The 19,533-nt window shown below is 46.2% G+C and overlaps 1 protein-coding gene across 5 annotated transcripts in view; it reads left to right on the top strand.

Moving 5' to 3' along the window:
- The window catches only part of LOC117235326, a 75,576-nt gene that overhangs the window by 17,321 nt on the left and 38,722 nt on the right, over positions 1–19,533 (top strand). Inside the window, exon 2 of one of the 5 annotated variants that reach the window (XM_033497227.1) lies at positions 473–656. The exons of 3 other annotated variants lie outside the window; for them this stretch is intronic. The gene's annotated coding sequence lies outside the window, so the exon portion shown is untranslated. Of the gene's footprint in view, positions 1–472; positions 657–14,556; positions 14,895–19,533 lie in introns of those variants that run through there. One more of the 5 variants, XM_033497228.1, reaches the window with a different exon arrangement.

Raw genomic sequence — 19,533 nt, 5'->3', positions numbered from 1 at the left:
TAGCGGTGCGAGCAGGAGAGAAGACGCACCGAGCGAAAAAGGCGAAGGAAAGACAGAGAGGAAGAAAGAGGGAGAACGAGACGGATAACGCGAAAGAGTCAGGAGTGGGAAAGGGAGGGAGAAACAGCGGTCTCGCGCATCTCTGCGCGCGACGAAGGCAACTGAGCTTCTTCGGACCTCAAGAGACTATAGTCGACTATTTTAACTTGAACACTATGTTTTGCAGCGTATCTTGCCGCTGACTCGGCGGAAATCGTATATTGTTATCTCTGTTTTTTCTGTACGCGCCTGCTCTCTGCTGGTGACTTTCATTGATACCGTTGGAAACATTTTTTTTCAAACCCGCGTCCCCTCGCGTTTGTGCTGGTTAATTTTCGCCGTTCGATCGGCGATCGCATTCGGACCCGCGCTCACAGATTCACGAGTAGCAACCATTCAAACGCCAACATTTTTTGCGCGCGTGCTTTCGTAGAAAGTTTCGAAGAGTTGTGCCAAGTGTGTCGAGACCGTCTGTAGTTCGAATCAAATTTGTGCCGCGTGATACAAGCAACAACTACAGAGTGATTCACTTCCGGACTCGAGGACTACGAGTCATCGATCATTCTCACAGCTAGGAAGTATCGTACAGCTTTGACAGGCGACTTCGACGGAACAACGTACGTAATATGTGATATTTATTTTTAATTGCCGTTTTCATAAGAACCAATTGAAATTAAAAACATATTTCCACCATATGATATCGCCAGCTACGAAACATTCTCGCGATATTTTCAATTTCTCCGGGTTAAATCGAATTCATGGGTGTTCGAAGAAAACGCGAACTTCTTAACAGGATGACATTGCACCGGGATCTCTCGCCCCTGGCCGTGCGACGCGTAGGTCAGGTTAGAAACTGTGCGAACGTTTCCGCGACGCACGTTGCTGTTGTGTGTGCCGCGCGGCGAGACAGAGAGCGTGGCATCGAGGCAGCACGGCGGAAAGATCGAGGCAGAGCCACGAACAACACAACAAGCGAGAGGGATAGATGTAACTACTGTAGAGGGAAAAGAAAGCGAAACGAGGCGCGAGAGTGAGAAAGGAAAGAGAGCACGCGGCATGGTCGTAACGTGGTAGCGTCGAATTCGTACGGGTGACTGAATGGAATGAGTCGTCTGCGGCAGCGCGGGGAAGGATAAGGGCCGGACCAATAGAGTCGAGAGTTTCGTCAGAGCCGTGAAAGGAGGGAGAGCGACGTCGTTGGAAGGGGCGAGCTGACAGACTTACACACGTGCGTTTGAACCTACGCTACGCGTACGCTCGTTGCGATCGCACAGAACATCATACGGTGCTGCTGCTCTACCAATCTTGCCTAACTGTTGAATTGATTCGGCGATACACGATTTCCGACCGATCGATCGATTCGTAGCATCGAACCGCGCTTACTGTCTAGTAAATTAGTTGCTGTTAGTTGATAATAAATTTATTATTTGAACGAAACGAATTATCGATGGCAGCATAGAATGTATCTACGCGTGTTGTACGAAATATTCTGAAATTTCGTCTGTTATTAGTACATCTTCTAATGCTTTACTAAGCAACTGTCTAAAGAAATTGTAAGTTTCGCGTACATTTTCAAATTGATTTGAGATCTTACGTTTCTCTTTACAGTGCCTAATGATATTCCGAATTCTTTTATGTAAGATATGGACATAGAAGTTTTGTATAATAATTGTCTAAATATTTTCATGAGTCAACGTAAGTGACACATAGGAAGAACAAAAAAGCTTAGTAACACAGTGGATCGCACAGTAAATTCGTATTAGTCATACGAGTAGAGGCGGTGTCAAAGTTCATTCAGTAGTATCAGTAGCACTCGAGAGAGCGTCATTCCCATTGCTTGGCCGCGTGGTACGTGGCCCATACACACATGCACGCTCACACACGCCCGGAACTCGTTTATTCTATCTCTCCATGCGTACGTGCACGCTGTGGAAAACCAGCTGTGCGAATCGATTGGTCGAGGATTCGATTTTTCTCTTCCCCGTCGATGCTGTGGACTGATAACTAGTCACGTGACCAGATTTATTCAAAGGATTTACTAAGGAACATCCGCTACGCTGATTTCGATGAAAGTTCTACGCGTTTATACAATGAATATCAGATAAAGGGACGAGGATATCTTTTTAGCCAAGCAGTTTTAAATTTCATTTTCCCTCGCTCTCAGAGATTCGTTTCTCTGACGCTGTCTTCGAAACTATAGGGAACATGAGAAAACTTTTTGATAAATGTGTTATATGTCCTTCCTATAATTCGTCAGTGGAATAGAATCTTATTCCACCGAAACATTTGACATTCCATTTACTACGAAACAATATTAAGGACCGAGATCTACTATTGGCCAGTGTTTTTGATAGATTTCACTTCGATTGTGAATTAATGCCGGAATCACACGCGATATAGGATATTTAGCGAAGATAGATTAATGATCACATGCGTTATGCACTATGTACGTGCACTATGCTGGAATACAATGGGATTAACAATGCATATCGATAATTGATTCCAATTATACATGGTAATTGGTGGCAAGAGTTCATGGTAAAAGCTCATGAATAATAATATCGACCGAGTATTTTTCTTCCTTCGTATACGATACGTCCGGTTATGATAGATGAAAAAGAGCGAGACGATTGACCACCAGGAAAAGTTGTGTAAAACGTATGCTTGTTATTTCAACAATCGGTAATTTTTAACGTAGTTTATCTTTGCCGATCGATTTTCTTGCTTAGCGAAATCGTGCAACACCTTTTATTCCATCGTCGATTGTTCGCAGACCGTCTGCCAGCAGAAGTGCTAGGTCATTGTATCTCGCATACCGCTGCCAGGATTTTATGACCTGTTAACGACGATCGTGTACAATTGGAATACATCGTGGTCCGAAAGTAACAAACGGCACGAAGTCGTCGGCGTTAACAAAAATTGCAAAAGTATCGTGGGAAACGAAAATGTTACGTAACGCGAAAAGTACGAGGAACGTATGGATTTCTAGGACAGTGGGAAAGGTTGCGAGAACTAAATTGGAACGCTACTATTCTGGGTGGCGTTTGACGGCCATCGTTGTTATTCTCATTAAGCGTAGCGAACTCGAAGTAAAATTGTAAAAGGCACGGGTCATTCGGAGTCTTGGCGCGCAAAGGGAGAAGAGAGGCTTTGCTCTCTAGAGGAATGCTCTGGCGGATTGAGAACTCGGATCCATCCGGCCGGTCTCGAAAACCTGTTGCATTTTAACGACGCGACCGATTCTTTGGAAATCCGGCTGCTTGTGCTCGAACCAGCCAATATCACTCTTGGGAAAAACCCTTCTATGTCGTTGGGATTACCTACATTAACGTCGAGCAAACGCTCGATTATACCATGTTTTCTAATAATCGTTAATTTTCTTGTATGATAAGTATAGCAACGAATAAGACAAGCATATGCAACGAGTGATCAAGTTATTTATAGGTTTCGTCCGCGTTTCTCTTGTCCTTTTCCATTTGTTTAATTGTTGCTGTATACGTCGTGGGATTATAAGCAAAGACAGCAAACAAACATATTTAACATAAAAGATGTAAAAGTGGTAAAAAGTCGATTCTTGACACATCATCTGCCAACTATAGTTACAGAACACGATTACAACGATGACTGTGATGACTACGAAATAACATCAGACGTTGTACAACGTATATATACATACTCGTGCAGATGGTTGACACGAATAACGCGGCGAGGATGTCGCGCGATGCCTGGCGGTCCATGATTCATAAAATATCGAACGGAATCCTCGCAGGCCGCGTTTTTGCGGCATGCGATCATCGGTCATTGCATGTACGCGTTTCCGCGTTTCGGTTCACAGGATTTTTCTGGATCGATAGTGCTGCGGCGAAACAGAGTGGAAGAAGAGGGGGGAGGTTCCCCGGCGCATAAACAAACGTGTATGCATGCTTATTAAATACTTTAGGATACTCACGCGATGCCGTGTAATTTACGGTATAATTTAAAAAACGGTCGAGAGCCAGCGCGTAATCGTATTGCCGGCCACGATGCAAAAGCTCCGCGAACCACGCGCGCCGCTACCTTGCCCCCTTCTTATTTATAACGTGTCAATAGCGTATCGTATTACTTCCGGTTGTTAACACCGATCAATAGCGTATATCTTTCTTTCACGATAACCCGACTCGAGCTGCGCGTTCGCTTCGCTTAAAATCGTTTCTCGTCCAATTACACTTCTACGGCAATCGTTTTTCCTTCTTTCTCTAAAAATCTGTTCGGTTCAAACGGTTCTAACGTCGACTTAAACGGTCGTCCCCTTTTTTAAAATTCATTTCGCCGAAGAAGCCGCTCGAGCAGGCTCTAGAGAACGCGAACATCGCGAACCAGTATCGGGCAGCTGTTTACGAAACGGCTTCACAGGGCAAACAACGATCTCGTTCGACTCGATCGCTTCGAGTCGTGCTCGAGAACTCTAAAGCACACTTCCGCCGTTGATTCTGGCGTCATTAAGAGCGAGCCTCGGGCCCGACCAGCTCGAACTTTGCCGCCGCGGAATGCCTGACTCGTTGGATCGTTCCACCGGAAGTTCCCGTACTCTTTCCCGCTCTCGAGCTTTCAACTCGCGCCGCTACACTGGCCCAGGAAGGGGCGGCAAGAGGAAGAGGAGGGAACAGCAGGGGGCGGGAGTGTGTATGTGGCTCGCTCGGGTACGTGATACCCGCGAGATTCTGAAAAGGACAACCACGCTCGCGTCTCGCTTGCTTGCTTTTAGCGAGGAGACCGGATTAACCCGAAAGCAACCTCGTCTGACGAAGGACGTGGCCTAGTCCGTGTATCTTCGGCACACGGAAACGGGCCAATCCCTCGCGGATCATTATATTTTTATAATATCGCGGGCCATTTATATTTGGACCGATCCAAGCCTTGTTACCTTGGACGTCATTGAAATCGTAATGAAAGTTCACACGGTTAAATACAGATCGCTGTTTTCGAATGGTTCCTCCTCGTCTCTTCCTGCCTATTTACGACGATTCCTGTAGATGCGCCACAATGTACTTACATACGTATGTATTCGATTCAGTCTTATAACGACCACCGAAGGTTGTAATTTCTCCTCTCAGGCTCGTACTTGCCTCGCTCCGGGTTACTCGAGTATGTTGTCTTTGCTGTCAAAGGGTTAGTATCGAAGCTTTTAGTTACCGCGATTTTACTTTTTTCGAGTTTCTAGTTCACTCGATACCAAGAAATTGTGTTATTAAGCTGGGATGCGAGAAATTGCGAACAAGGGTGTTGTATGAAATTTCAAGAGATTTCTAGACGATGAAAATATAGTTTTTGTATACACATGCCACTGGCGTTCGACAGAGGGAAGAGCTTCTGTCGAATTCTAGGTTGTGCTATACAAAGGAAAGGATCGGAAGAAAAGCGTTTGTTCGGAGTCAGGTTGAAAAAGTTTGCCCCCTTTGACGAAATTGACTCGGACGAAATAGCTAAATCGAAGAGACATCCCGGCCGATTAGTGTAACGTTTCCTCCTGTCAGAGTCAGTGTATCGTACTCGAGCCTTTCCGCCACTGTACATCGACAGGACACCTCCGACCGATGCGCACGTATCCTATGGTGTATATATATGTGTATATATATACACATATATACTTATATATATATATCCAACAAAACACCATAGAAGAGAGTCCAGGACAACGAAGAGTTAGAACGACACGGAGGTGGAGGCGGAGGAGATAGGTGGAGGTGGAGGAGAAGACGGAGAAGGACAGAGGTGATGGTGGTAGTGTGTGTGGTGGTGGAGAGAGGCAATGGTGGAAGATGGGAGATTTTACAAAAAGCGAGGCAGAGCGGTGCTGGTCCTTGCAGGCCACGGGCGAGGGGGGCGGTGGGGGAGCAATGCGGGGGCTAGGGAGAGGGCGGACGACCTCGACGATGATACGACAAAAAATCAGATGCCGCCGTCTAGTTTGTTCTCTAATTCGAAGATTGTGGCACTTTCTCTGAAGCCTTCTTGTAGCCTTCTCCCGATACTGCCTCTTTCTGGCCTTAAAGCAGCTGCCGTCGTTCCTCGATCTCTCCATTGCCGTTTCCACCACTAAGCATCACCTTATCTCCTCCGTCGACCTCTCTCCTCTTTCCAGATGGGCACCGGCAGGGCCAAAAAATCCATTTCGTTGTTATGGATCGGCGTGCGTTGCTTTGTCAGATCCCAGGCGAAGATTTCCATATCCGCCCCTCTTTCCTCCTCCGTCTCCGTCCGTGCTTTCATCCACTCCTTCTCCGCCTCTCCTCCTCGGTCTCCTCCACCAGGCTGGAAATTCTCCGCCAGCACGCGCCGTCGCAGCCAGTTTCTCTGATTGTTGCACTTTGCTTTCGTCCTCTCAGCCTTTGCTCTCGTTGCTCTCGTTCCTCTCTCTCTCTCTCTTTCTCTCACTCTATCATTCTCTCTCTGTACATGTACACGTGCACAAGCGAGCGATCGTTTCTACGTGGTCTGTATGTATGTACAATGTGCGCGCGAGCGAGGGAACACCGGTGGATTCGTCGGCGAACAGCCGATATACGGAGGGATGGGGCCGCGAAGCCTCACAGGGGCTAGCGGTGCCGCGGTTTTGGTTGACCCATATCAAAAGGGAGGAGGTGCCCCCGGATGTTTCGCTGGCCGGACTCGTTGAGTGGATTGTTTGTTTCGGGCATCGACTATCGGGGAAAAAATGTTATTTACATGGCAGAGAAACGTTACCACAGCCGAAGACACAGGCCGACTTCTCCTCCACTTTGGCGTTGTGCGCCAAGGATAAATGCCGAGCGCGCCCGATAAAGGCCAGATCTATTTCCAAGAGAAACGTCTGCCTTTCTCGTCTTCCCTTCTATAGGTATAACGAAATAAGAGAAACGCGAACGTGATCGCATCGGTTCAAAGTCCTATGACTTTTCGGTGTACCGAGCGATGTAATACGAAAACTATATAGCCCTCGACAATGTTTCTTTAAGCCTAACCCCTCGTCCGCTTGCCCGCGATGAATAAACGATCGTGAGTTACGAGCAGATGCGTGTGCTTAATGCGAGTCCGTGCATAGGAGCAGAAAGTTGCGCGACGAAGAAGGCCCTGCCTACTGTATATTCTTGAGTAAGCGTGGGTGTACGTGTAAGGGGCCGCGTGTCTATCCCCACCAGGACAACGTCTGATTTTTATTTCGAAAAACTTTTTTAATAAAAAAGTTACCCGCGCCACCCCATGCCACACTAGGGGTAGTAGGAGCCTCGCTTATACGGCCAGGTGTATTCTATATAGAGGCTGTCGAGGAGAGCGAGAATGGGAAGAAGGGGGGAAGGGGACGACCAAGCCACCGGACCTCGCATTAAAAGTTTCACGGCGCTCACGATATTTCATAACTTTCCTATATTTCGAAAAACGTGCAGTCGACTAGTCGGATCCAGACGAGCCCCGGAATTTGTGTGCACACGGGCTTCCTACTCTTTTGGCCGTGTGTATCGCGATCAAACACGTATGTCGGCGGTGCTTACGCGCGAATAGAGAGCCTGTTACATTGCCATCTCTAACTTCTCTCCTAGGCCAACGTTGTTTCACCTCCTCGTCACGACTCTACACTCTGCCGGCTCACCATTTTATTCCATCTTCTTCTCTTTTCCTTTCCAATCCTTCGTATTTCTCGCTCATGGCTGCCCCGGTCTTTGTTTCTCTTTCTCTTTCTACGCTTTTGCTCTTCCCTTCGTGTGTTCCTTTCGCTTCTAGTCGGCCGTTTCTTGTTCTTTCATTACATTCGTTCGCCGAGAACACACGGTTAAAAGTAACTAGAGCTGGTCGGAACGGCGCTCCGATCGATCGCTCCGAAACGTGCTGGAATCTCGTTTGCGATCGCGACGATAATTGTAAATGCACGCGCCGGGGGGAACGTTCTTTATATTCGCATTTCGCGTAAATTGTTTTTATCGTTTTTATCTCGGTGATCAGGACTTCGTGTCCGTACGTCTGCCTGTTCTCTTTTCCTTCCCCTTCGACTTTTAGTTCCATCGTCGTACATAAATCGAGCCGAGTCGAACCGAGTCGAATTGAACCGAGTTGAATGGAGGAGAGTCGAGTCGCACGAGAGATACTTTTTAACGAATATTCGAAATAGCCCTACTGGTTAAACGCGTCTCGCCGAAGTACAGTCCCTGGTACGAGTCGTATCCGCTCTGTCTCACGCATAATGAAACCACCAGACTTTTGCACCGTAACTTGCCTCCACGCTACTACGTACGACGATACACGACGAATCGAGTACAGTGACAGCTGCATACAACTAACCTCGTATTCTCATCAGTCTGTGTTAAGATGCTCTTAACATTGATGATACTCGTGTTCACGAGCTTCTGCCGGTCATTCGCATTCGCATAGCAGCAAAATAAATTGCCCGGTGAATCTTGATACGCTGGCCAGTGCTTCGAAGCCACTAGTCGAACGAGACGCTCTCGTGTGAAATTTGTGTTAATTGAAAGCACCGCGTATATTCGTTGCATCGTTTGGAACACGCTGCTCGGAACCGAGCCATGGTAAATACATTGTAGTTTCCCTTCGGTCCGATACTTTCTCGATATTTTTGTCCACTTATTGGAAAACTGTTAATATTATACCTACGTTAAATATCGAATTTTTCAGCGTAACTTTCCGCGCGTCTTTCGCCCACGGAATCACCATTTCAATTTTAATCGCCAAACGAAATTACTCTCGTCGGATAATCTCGGTCTTCTCCTCTTCGTCATATCGTCGTAATCGTTGTCGTGGTCGTCCTCGTCGTCGTCGTCGTAGTTGTCGTCGTTTCCAACAAGGGAGACGATCGAACTTGCAAATTGCCAGCAAAAAATATACACGCCTCTAGATTGAAATTTTCCCCTGTTCTTGAGAGAAAACGAAATAAGTACAAGGACGGGGCGATATTATTGGAACGTCGCACATTATATCGCAACGTTTCCAATCGCATTGGCGTAGACCGTACTTTTATGGTTTTTTAATTCCTCTCATCCCGTGGGGCTTTTTATTCTTATTTTCCGGTCGCTAAGCCGGGATCTTAGAGTGGGAGGACGACGAGGAGCCCTTACTACTCTTCGATATCTTTTCCTTTCTTTCTCTCTCTTTATCTCTCTTTCTCTCGCTCCCTCTTTCTTCCTCTGTTCGCCTGTTCGATTCTCGGCTTCTTCTTTTCCTCGGATTTCGAATCGAGCTCGTGGGCTCTCCGGTCGCACAGGGTGGCAGTGGGTCGTCGTCGACGAGCCTTCGCGACCTCGCTGCCACGGTTTTAACCCGACCGTGCGTGCGTTTCTTTCGATTCCAGTCAACCCCTCTCGATTTCGATGCGTCTACCTGTGGACCGTGCTCGATTCTTGCCCCTTTTCTTTGCTCTTTTTGCGATATCCTCCGCTGTTTCAGTCACGGGAGTAAATCCTCTACGATCAAACGATACCCTCCCTCCCTCCCTCCCTCCCTCTCTCCCCTCTGCACCAGCTCGAAGATTCCGTGGAACAAAAAACAGGATAGCCTTCGAGCTTGAGAAAATTTCCGGCTCTTTCTCTTTCTTTACGAAGAAACTGGATTTCGAGCTGACGTCGAGTCACAGAAAGAAGGCAGGCTCTCCTGGTCCCTTTTCAACCTCGCGACTGCGACCGACTTTCCAAGCTTTTCTCTTTCTCGTCGCGCTACGTTTAAAGGGATAGAGTAATTCGGCTACCGACAAAAGTGAAATTGCTCGACCAGAACTACGCTTTAATGTCTGCTGTCGAGACTGGCTGGTGGTAACTGGAATCGTCTCTGAGTCCACGCGCCTCTATGGTAATCTATATTGATCAACGTCAGCTCGGTATCGTTTGCATTCGTTAATTATAATTAACTAATTAATTAATTAAAGTAAAGCCGCGAAAAGAGAATTAGAGTAGCCTGCAGAAATTGGCAGGAGAACAAAGGAAAAGATTGCGTAGGTGGAAAAGTATCAGGATGGCAATTATATTTGCTAAAGAATTTGATAGGAATCGTGATTTCGTTCCCAGAGTCGAAATCACCGGCGCAAAATCGAGCAACGGTGCTTCTTACTTTCGCACGATAGATCGCTAAGAAAATGTAAAAAAATGCAAAAAACTTGGTGTATCGACCGCGGGAAAATGGGAAATTAAAAAGCTGCACGCCGGACTATCGTTCCTTTTACTTGCCCGGTTAGGAAGCTAACGGAAGTTTTTCTACTCGTTATTGTATGCGTGTATGCGTGTCCTGTTGCATTTGTTCATGTGTGTACATGTGTGTGTGTATGTGTGTGTGTGTGTTGCGTATGAGTAACGGTGAAGTTGTAACACGTCCTCTTATCGTAATAGATTTATCGATTCGGCGTTTACATGCCGTTCAGTTTTTGCGCTACATGGGAACGTTAACTTGTCGTTGAATTTACTGTCGGTCGGCAGGCTAGACCGTTAAGCAAACTTCAATTTGTTCTATGTGTTATAATTACAATCGGTAAGTATAAACGACGGCATGCGTGTTCTGTAATTATGTTGATGCGGCTAATTCGCACACTAAACCTATATGTCCCGTACGCATCCTCCTCCAGTTAATTACCTCGAGAAACCTCGTTAACAAATCGGTTCTTACTTTTCCTCCATCGCTGGTATTGTACCTGTTTCTCCCTTTTCTCTTTTTTCCTTTTCTTTTTTTATCGTAGTCGGGTCATTTTGAGAACTTGTTATTTCCACTAACGAGTGTAATTATTTTCTAGTATTTCATTTTGACGCTAGAATTACCAGAGTTCTTTGAACAAGCAACTCGTAATTTTTCGTTGAAATTTTCTAGATTTATGTTTGTTTCCGTTTATTCAATTTTTCACATCTATCTCAACTTCTCTCCTGCTCTTACGTTTTAGCTTTGTCGTTAGTTTTATAGCGTCCTAATCCTTCAGAAAAATTTTATAGATTAGGCTGTATGAATTTTTAACGATTCGAGTAATTTTCAATTGCGTACTATAAACATTTTAATTTGTACCTTGATAGGTACAAACTGGCGTTAAAGGAAATCGTCTGACAAAGTGTTTTAAACGTAAAAAGGGCGTATAATTACTCGTAAGAGGAATACAAAAAGAAAGGGTATTTTTAATCGCGTTTATAATATATCAGTAGGTGGTTATAAACGGTTTTTGAATTACGGTTTTTATCTAATTTGAAATTCACCGAGCTCTCGGGAATCCTCGTGAACGTTGAAACGTAAGTGTGTTTTTGCACGGATGATAGCCGGTGGAGAAGCAGCGCGAAAATTGTCATACTCTCTCAGTGTGCACTTAATGAGCTTGAAAAGTATTTACGTGCCTAGCTCGACCCTCTCGTTAACGCGTTGTCGTTGCCGAGCAAATTTGCCAACTCGTCTGATCGTTAATGCGCTGCAAGACGCGCGTTACAGGTAATATCCGTTACTCTAGCGTACAGTAAAATTTCGAGAAACGCTGGCAAGATTTTTTCCTCGTGCAAACGATAGACAAAAACCTAGGGAACAACGTCGCGATTATAAGAAACTTGACGGCAATCGATAAAAGGCTCTAGCGGGAATCCTAAAGTTAGAACCGTATATTAGGGTCATTTATGTCTGAACTACTTTTTCACATGTTTAATACGCTTAAAGATCCGTGAAACTTTACAAACTTTCCTTCGATTTTGTATTACAAATTGCAGCAGCAATTTCCAAAGAATTGCAAATTTTTCGTACCTATAACGCGATTACAAAGATACTATTTCAATTATCTAGGAATGTAAGGTTACCCAGTAGATTTCGCCATGGGAAAACTACAGTCATTTTTTCTCAACTACATTCTTACATATTTAATGTACTACCACGAATCTTTCGAAACTTTCCTTCGGACCTATATTACAAACTATACCGCCACGGTTTCCAAGGAATCGCCGACTTTTCGTACGTGCCGCACGATTCCACGCAAACAACCTTCTAATCCTAAATTCATCGTCGAAGTAGTTTGGTCGATCTGCTTGTCGAAAAACAGGCATCTAGAATCGCATAGCGCTGCATCGGGGTCAGCCGCGTCTGAACCATTTACAACGCGAACTAGTGCTCAATTTCACTTGGCCGTAGTAGGGATAAAGGAAGCAAAAGGAAGGCGAGATACGGATACAGTTTTAAGCGTAAAGCTGGTCCGGTTGGCGAAACACGCGTCGTTAAGAAGGGATGCGGAGGCGAGGCTCGGTGGGAGAAGTGGCCGAAGAGAAGAGGTAGAACGAAGTAACCCGAGCGAAGTGTGATCGTGCAGAAGAGAGCACGGTAGCCGTGCACGGTACGAGATTCGTCCAGTTAGGACAGGTCATGTCACGGCACGCTCGACGATTCATGCCCCTTTTGCCGGAGTTACCGCGCACTTTTCAAGTGGATCCTGCCCGTAGCCGTCGAACGACCGGCTCGCTGTCCTATCTCGAAAAAAAAAAAAAAAAACTCGAGAGTCCATGGACAGAGTCGAAACTCTAACCTTTTTCTTCCCTCTTTCCATCCTCTCTTACTCGACTTTTTTCGTCTGCACTCCCTCCCTTTTTTACATCTCTCCGTCTTTTTATTTCTTTATCATATCTTTTTTTTTTTCTTAAGGATTTTGTTTCTGTCTTTCTCTTCTTCTTCTTCTTCGTTTTTTATCTTTGTCGCGAAGGGAGCAGCAGGATCCGAGCGAAGAAACAGCGGCAGGAGGAAAAGGGGGAGGAATTCGTAAAAAGAGAGGAATGCAACGTCTGGTCGTACGTCATTCTGTCCGCGGTACGGTGGCCAACAATGCTTTCTCTCTTCTTCTCTGTGCGAGCCTCGTGGCCTCCAAGAATTCTGCCGAAACGCTTTTGATCTCGCTCGCGCGCAAATTACGAGAATCCGTATGGAGAATTTTCAGAAATGCCGATCCGTTGCCTCGATCGACGTCAATGGAAAGAGATTAAATTTTTTTGCGCGGACTAGCAACGAAGCTTCTGCTTTTATTCTTGAAAGCTCGCGTTTGTTTTTCGATTCTCGGCAGCTTCGTCGAATCGCATCGCGTGTTTCAATATACGAGACACAGAGTGGTAAGCGAAACCGTAGTTCGATCCTGTAATTGGTACGCTTTACTGCCCCTAGGATAATTAGACGGTAATCGCGTATTTCTTGGTAATCGTACGATGAGTCCTGAAAGCGTGTGTACAGGTCGAAGGCAAAAGTTGCAGGCAGGACAAAAAGCGCGCGACTAGAGAAGAAGAAGAGACGAGCAAAAAAAAAGAAAAAGCTGCGGGGGAAGAGAAAGAGAAAGAGAAAGAAAGAGAGAGAAAGAGAGAATGTCTCCGGGGCGAGATGTTCGGATAACGCATTAAACACCGTTCCTTCTGGAAAGCGATGCTGAACGGGACAAGGAGGGTAATACCCTTGCCGGTGGTATCGTTAGCACGATGTAACGCAACGAGGAACGAGGAACGAGCGGTCGTTCACGTCGTCGGTATCGTTGTTACACGGACACATAGAGGAAAGCGCGCGGCGTGTTGTGCGGAGGTGCTCGGCAAATGACAGAGGAGGGTGCAGATAGGAAGGGGAACGCGTTTGTGTATGTGACGATGTGCACATGTACACTCACATATAGTACACGTATACGTGTACACGTGCGCGCGAGATGCTCGGTTCGTTTGTGGGGGAATTGTTGGTGCGCGGGGGTTGGTGCAGGAATGAAGTTGGCCGACGGGCGAGAGAAGCCTAGGAGAAGCGAGAAACGGTGCAGGGGAAGAAGGAGGAAGGGTGAATCATGGTGGGGTGCTCTCGAAAGGGTGGAGTGGGTGCGGGGTGTCTCTTTTGAGCCGCTGAACTTTGCCAAGTTCGAAACCGTCCGAGGCCGTGGCGACTCACCCTCTGACGTGCATTCGGCTTCCACCCTTCTTCTTCCTCCCCTTCTTTCGTTCTATCTCTCCCTCTCGTTCTCTATATCTCTCTTCCCCTCATGGTTTTCCCTGCATCGGTCTCTCCTTCTATCTATAACAGTGTACGACTGTACTCGCCGTACACGTCTCTCTTCTCTTTCTCTGTTTTCTCTCCTCCGGCCCCCGTCTGTTTCTCCTGCCCGTCGCTGTCTCTGTTCCTCCTTCTCCACTCACCCCCCTCTACCCGAAACCGCGCTTCGGCGTACCCTCTCAGCCGTCGTGGTATTATGGAAATTTTGAACCAATTCGAAAATCAATAGTCCCTGCCAGGAAGCCTCGAGGCGGCCTACGTTGCAACCACGCTCTTCCCTAGAACGTATTCAGGACCGCGGTGTGTTGTTTCACGATAGGCCGCGTAAGCCTTCGCGTTTTCGCGTCTTACGCACTCGCACGTCTACCAGGCTGCTCCGACATTTTGGTACCGCCGCGTCACACAGAGCAACACCTTCGCGGTTTTCTCGTGCGGCGCATTTTTTCTGCCGCGGTGCTTCGTTCGTGGCGCGTACGAAAAAATCGGAGGGAAGGAAAAAAGGGGAAAGGCGAAAGGTGGTTTTAGTTTCTTTCTCTCTTTCTTTCGGTCGTGGGAGAGGCGCAGAAACGAAGGATGAAGCGGGAAAAGAGAGAGGGGGTCAAAATCTTGGCAACGTTGGAGGCTTTTTCATTTGATGCGCATCGGATTCCGGGACGCTTGGAATCGCTTCGGTTCCCATGAGTCTCCGCGGCAATCCGAGTAAAGGGATAGAGGAGGGGCGTCTACGCGGCTGGTGGGGAGAGCTTTTTTCGTTTTACAAACTGGTTCAATTTTTTCTCAAAAAGCGGGTGAACACCGCGGAAACCGGTTGTGTCTACGCCGACTCGGGACCCGACTAGCCGAGGAGGAGGCGTCGGAGGGGAATGGTCTTCTCTTCGGAGCTCCAGGTTCGTGTAGACTCTGCTATGTAGCCCCGTTCAACGACAGTATCCTTCTACTTAATTGAACCAACTGATCTCATTGTGTCTGCGAGCACGCTTCCATCCGAAAATCCAATTCCCCGCTCTTCCCAAAACTTTCTCCCAAATGTCTGCCGACGTCTACGCCGGAAAACCAGTAATTACTGAGATTTTTCCGAGTCTCTCGATGAACTTTCCAGCTTTCTCAAACTTTCTTACACCCATCCTCCTTCCGTAGAATTCGTAATTATTATTTTATCATAGATCGCGATAGCGTAGCCGGGGTAAGTTTGTCGCGATCCTCGAATTTTTTCCATCTCGATCTCGCTTTCGTTTCGATCGAAAGGAAAGCTTTCAACGCGTGGCTGTTAATCCTGTTGTTCTCCTCGGATCTACGCGACTGAAAATGGATGTTACACGTGCCTCTCGTGGTCAACTTCGCTTTTTTCTAAATCTCGCAATCTCGTCGTATGGACAACGCGATTAAGGGAGACTCACAGAGGAAACGAGAACAACGGGATTAAGAAAGTCTACGGCGCGAGAGCGAGATGTTTTCATATTTTCCCGAAACACGAGAAATTTTCCAGCGATATCGAATGAAAGTGATTCGATCGAGAACGACCCAAGGAACGCAGCAAGGGTCGAACATTCGCTTTGGTTATGCCGCATCCTTCTTCTCACGATGGAAATGCAATTGTAATGCTTCTAAAATAGAACTCTCTTTGTTCCTTCGTAATAAAAAAAAAAAAAAAAAAAAAAAAGGGAGAGAAAAGAAAGAAAAAGAGGCATCTGACATCATTATGATAATAGTGACAAAGCTTTAAGACGATTTGGAAAAGGCTTTTGTGCATGACACACTTCTCCCTTTCGCGAAACCTACTCTGGAGAAGCCAACGCGAAGTAGGTTTCCATTAGCAACGACGTATTATTATTTACCAGGCACGCTCTGAGAATCCAGAAGTCTCTTTTCAGTAGCGTAAGCCTCGCGTCGCGGGCCTGCGGATGTCTCCGACCAACTCTACCAAGATTTCACCGACGCGAGCCCCAGTTTACAGCCGATGCCGTTGTGTTCGACGCTTTATTTTCGTAATTGTCCCTTGGCCGATCGATTCCAATTGCCTCTCGGCGTTATTGTTACTTACGCTCCACTCGGAGCCGTCTTTCACGAAAAATATGTTCTAAAGTCCTCTTAACCCTAATGTGCAACGACGTTTTCTTCTTTAGCGAAGTATCGCGGTAATGTTGGATATTATACGTTACGTTCGCAACGTTACCTCATTGCACGGATATCTTTACAAAATTTATGCAAAAGCTTTTTGAATATTAAAACGTCGAACTTCGGTAAGCGTTTCAGTTGGCCAAGTAAGGATTAAAAAAGTTTCTGCGTTTGTATTTTTTCATTTTCTCTATCTTGCCGTTCTTTTCAGTTTCGACAAGGTCCACGGACTCGTATTTCGAGTAAAAAACAGGGTCCGAAAGTAGTCGGGTCAAAAAAACCTTTTCCCGGCTAAAATTGCCCATTTCGAAGGTAGCGGTGTTTCGCTTTTTAAAAAGTTGCTGCTGCGTCCACTCTCTACGTGTACCAAAGTCAGGCAGAGAGAGAGAGAGAGAGAGAGAGAGAGATAAAAAAGGCGAGAATCCAACGAACAGACGAATGGTCAGGCCAACAACGTTGCTCCGGATGAACGATATTGGTCTCGACCTTCGTACCCTTTGGAATTTATCCTCTTTAATCGATCGACATGGAATCGTTCAATTTTTAGCGTTGCTCGTTATTTTAGCCGTGACACCGTCGACTGTCGTCGCGAAATCGCATGGCAAGACGATCGAACCGGCCAAAAATACTTGTCGTTCTTTCTTGAAATCCAGGACGAATCGGACCGATTTCCACGATAGACAAAGAAAAGGTAGATATATAGAAAGGTTTTTCGGTATCGTTCAGCGGCAGTCTTTGACTCGAGGCAAAGACGGCTATGAAGATCAGTGGAGTATGTCGCCTAGTAATCGTCGAGTGCACTTGACTAACGCTCGCTTTAGTGGATCTCGCTGAAGGCACGCGTTCGTGTGCGAACGTGTACACACGCGCGATTGCGAGTTCGTGTGACTCGATGAAGCGTAACTTAATACAATATTTTTTCTCGCTTTGCATATACAACTCGTTGAAAATTCTGTGTATCCATGTGGTCTTGCTGAACACGACGACGAGTTCTTGCTTGGCTCTGTCGACTTTTTAGCAAGTCGAAAACCGCATCAAACATACCTCGCCTCTTCTCCTGCAATTGGATCTTCTATTTCGATAGATATTATCGAAACACGGATAGTTTTTTAAATTGATTTGAATATTCCACGCGACTTTGCTTTTGTTGGATTGGCAACTAAGTGATTGCGGATATTGTCGGTACCACCTAATGACAAAATCCGCAATCACTTAGTTGCCAACCCAATATCTTCTTACGAATGGAGCGTTCGAAAAGCAAAGGGAAAGGGGGTGGCAAATGTTTAAAGCGGAAACGCGAGGAAGAAGCGAGGAGAAGAGAGCAGCATGGTTAAACGAAACGATCGCGTGTGTTCGTGGCCCATGCTGAAAATTGCCATGGTTGGGGAAAAAATCAATTTGGCAGTGACTTCGTGGTACTCGAGGAGAACAGTTGGTCACCGTCCAATAACCGGAAGCGGTGGCAACGGCTCGAAGGTAAAAGAACGTGGCGCTTATCGCGGAGAGAAAGAGAGCAAAGAAGTACCTCGTCTTTCTGCGTACGCGATTAGCGTCGTCGTATCTCATCGATTATCGTCCCCATCCTCTCTCACACGTTGGATAACGTGCAACTTATCCCAGCAATATTTTGTCTTCGCATTGGGTAAAGCGATAACGACGTGTGATGTAACTGGGAGCCCGGATACGTTGAGAAATAAGCGGAAACGATCTCGTTCTCATGAGAACCTGCAGCGATACTTACCACGGTGAACGAACAAATTAAAAACGTGTTTTCGTCGAGATATTGATTTTTAGCCGGACCAAAGGCAAAAACAAAGCGAGAAAAAGAGAAAAACACAAGTCGTACGCTGTATCTTTCACAAAATTGTTCCGCACGTTGAAAAACATTGCTCGCTATAATATCAAAATATCGAAGATATCGTTAAACCGTTGCTTGTCTTAATATTTTCAAGAGATTTATATTTCTTTACCTAACGGTACCGTGTTTTTCGTTCTCGAGTATTTCGTATCGAAACACTATCCTTTGGCACGTTTTTCTTCTATGGTGTTCGAATCGACTCGATAGTTTCTCCGTTTCTTCGGAATTTGAAGTACACGCGGTTCCGGTTTATGAAATTCCTGTACAGATAGACGGTGCCCTAGTTAACTTGCAGCGAGCTTCGATCAATTCAATCAACGACAAACATATTCGCGTCGTAATACATTTATCGAACACGATATTTTCCTCGTCGTCTAACGTAAAACGGAAAACTTTGCTGCAAAAATCATCCCCTCTACGGATCCCATAATACCAGAGAAGAACCACTTGTAGCTTCAACGCGTGTTACTTCGTGTCTTGCAGCTCGGATCTTCCAACCAAGATGTAACGTTTAAAAACCACACGTACGATAAGCGTATCGTTGGTAAGAGAAATATTGATATTCGCAGTGGTTTACCATCGTGAAGCGCATTGTGCGATCAGCAAAGAGAATCGGTGCTGGCCTAGAACGGAAGAAATCCGACCGAGAGCCGTTCCACGAGCTTCTGGATTGTTCTTTTCGTTCGTTTCGCACGCCAGCGTCTGCCCGTCTCCTATTTTCACTTCGGCTTCGCCTTCGTTCCTTCCAGTAAACGCGTCTTGCTCTTATCTGCCGACAAATTGCTCTCGCTCTTATCTTCGCATTTTTCCCCCCCCCCCCTCTCTGCTACGAATCAGAAGACGAATCTCTTTCCTTTTTCGTTTTCGTTACTTTCGCGGTTGAGAAATTTCCAAGGGCACGCGTAAGATTTTCTGAAAAGTCGTGTCGTCTCGGAACGACCGGCCGAAGTTCTACGCGAAAGGTTATCGATGCGGTTACGTATTTCTTCGGAGCGGCGGAGAGCCGCACGATAAGGCCTACTTGTAAAATTCCAATCCTTTCGAAAATACACAAACAGGTCGTTATTAAACCCTGCCATTTCTTCGTTCTTTCGGACATTTTCGCAGTACAGTCGTACTTGCCTATCGCTGACAAAAAATGAGATAATCGTGGTCGATACGCACGATTTTTCGTTCCAATATCTTGCCGCGGATTTCGTCGAAACGTATATCAGACTAGCTGAGAGTAGCTTTCTGTTCGTCGAGACAAGAGCGTGATTCAAACGTTTCTTAGAAGAATTAAGAATCGAGAAATAGATAAATAAGCGAGCAAACAGATATATCCGATAGTTGATAGCTCATACGATGCCAATGTATCGTTGCCAACGTGGTCGTAGTCTTAAAAATCGCCGTTTTCCTCCGTACGAAACAGGTAATCGCACGCAGTCAGAGAACATTCCTGCGCACTGTCCATGCTCTTATCAGGCAATGGCTCGTACGAGCCTCCGTTTTCTTCGGCCGTCGTCTTATCGTCGCCCTGTGACGCACTTACATTGCATCAACGACGCGCCCGC

Source organism: Bombus vosnesenskii, unplaced genomic scaffold (genome assembly GCF_011952255.1).
Source record: "Bombus vosnesenskii isolate JDL3184/JDL3185 unplaced genomic scaffold, Bvos_JDL3184-5_v1.1 scf7180000013315, whole genome shotgun sequence".
NCBI classification, from domain to species: Eukaryota; Metazoa; Arthropoda; class Insecta; order Hymenoptera; family Apidae; genus Bombus; species Bombus vosnesenskii.
The sequence above is the reverse complement of the archived record's forward strand: the minus strand, read 5'-3'. Positions and strand labels throughout refer to the sequence as shown.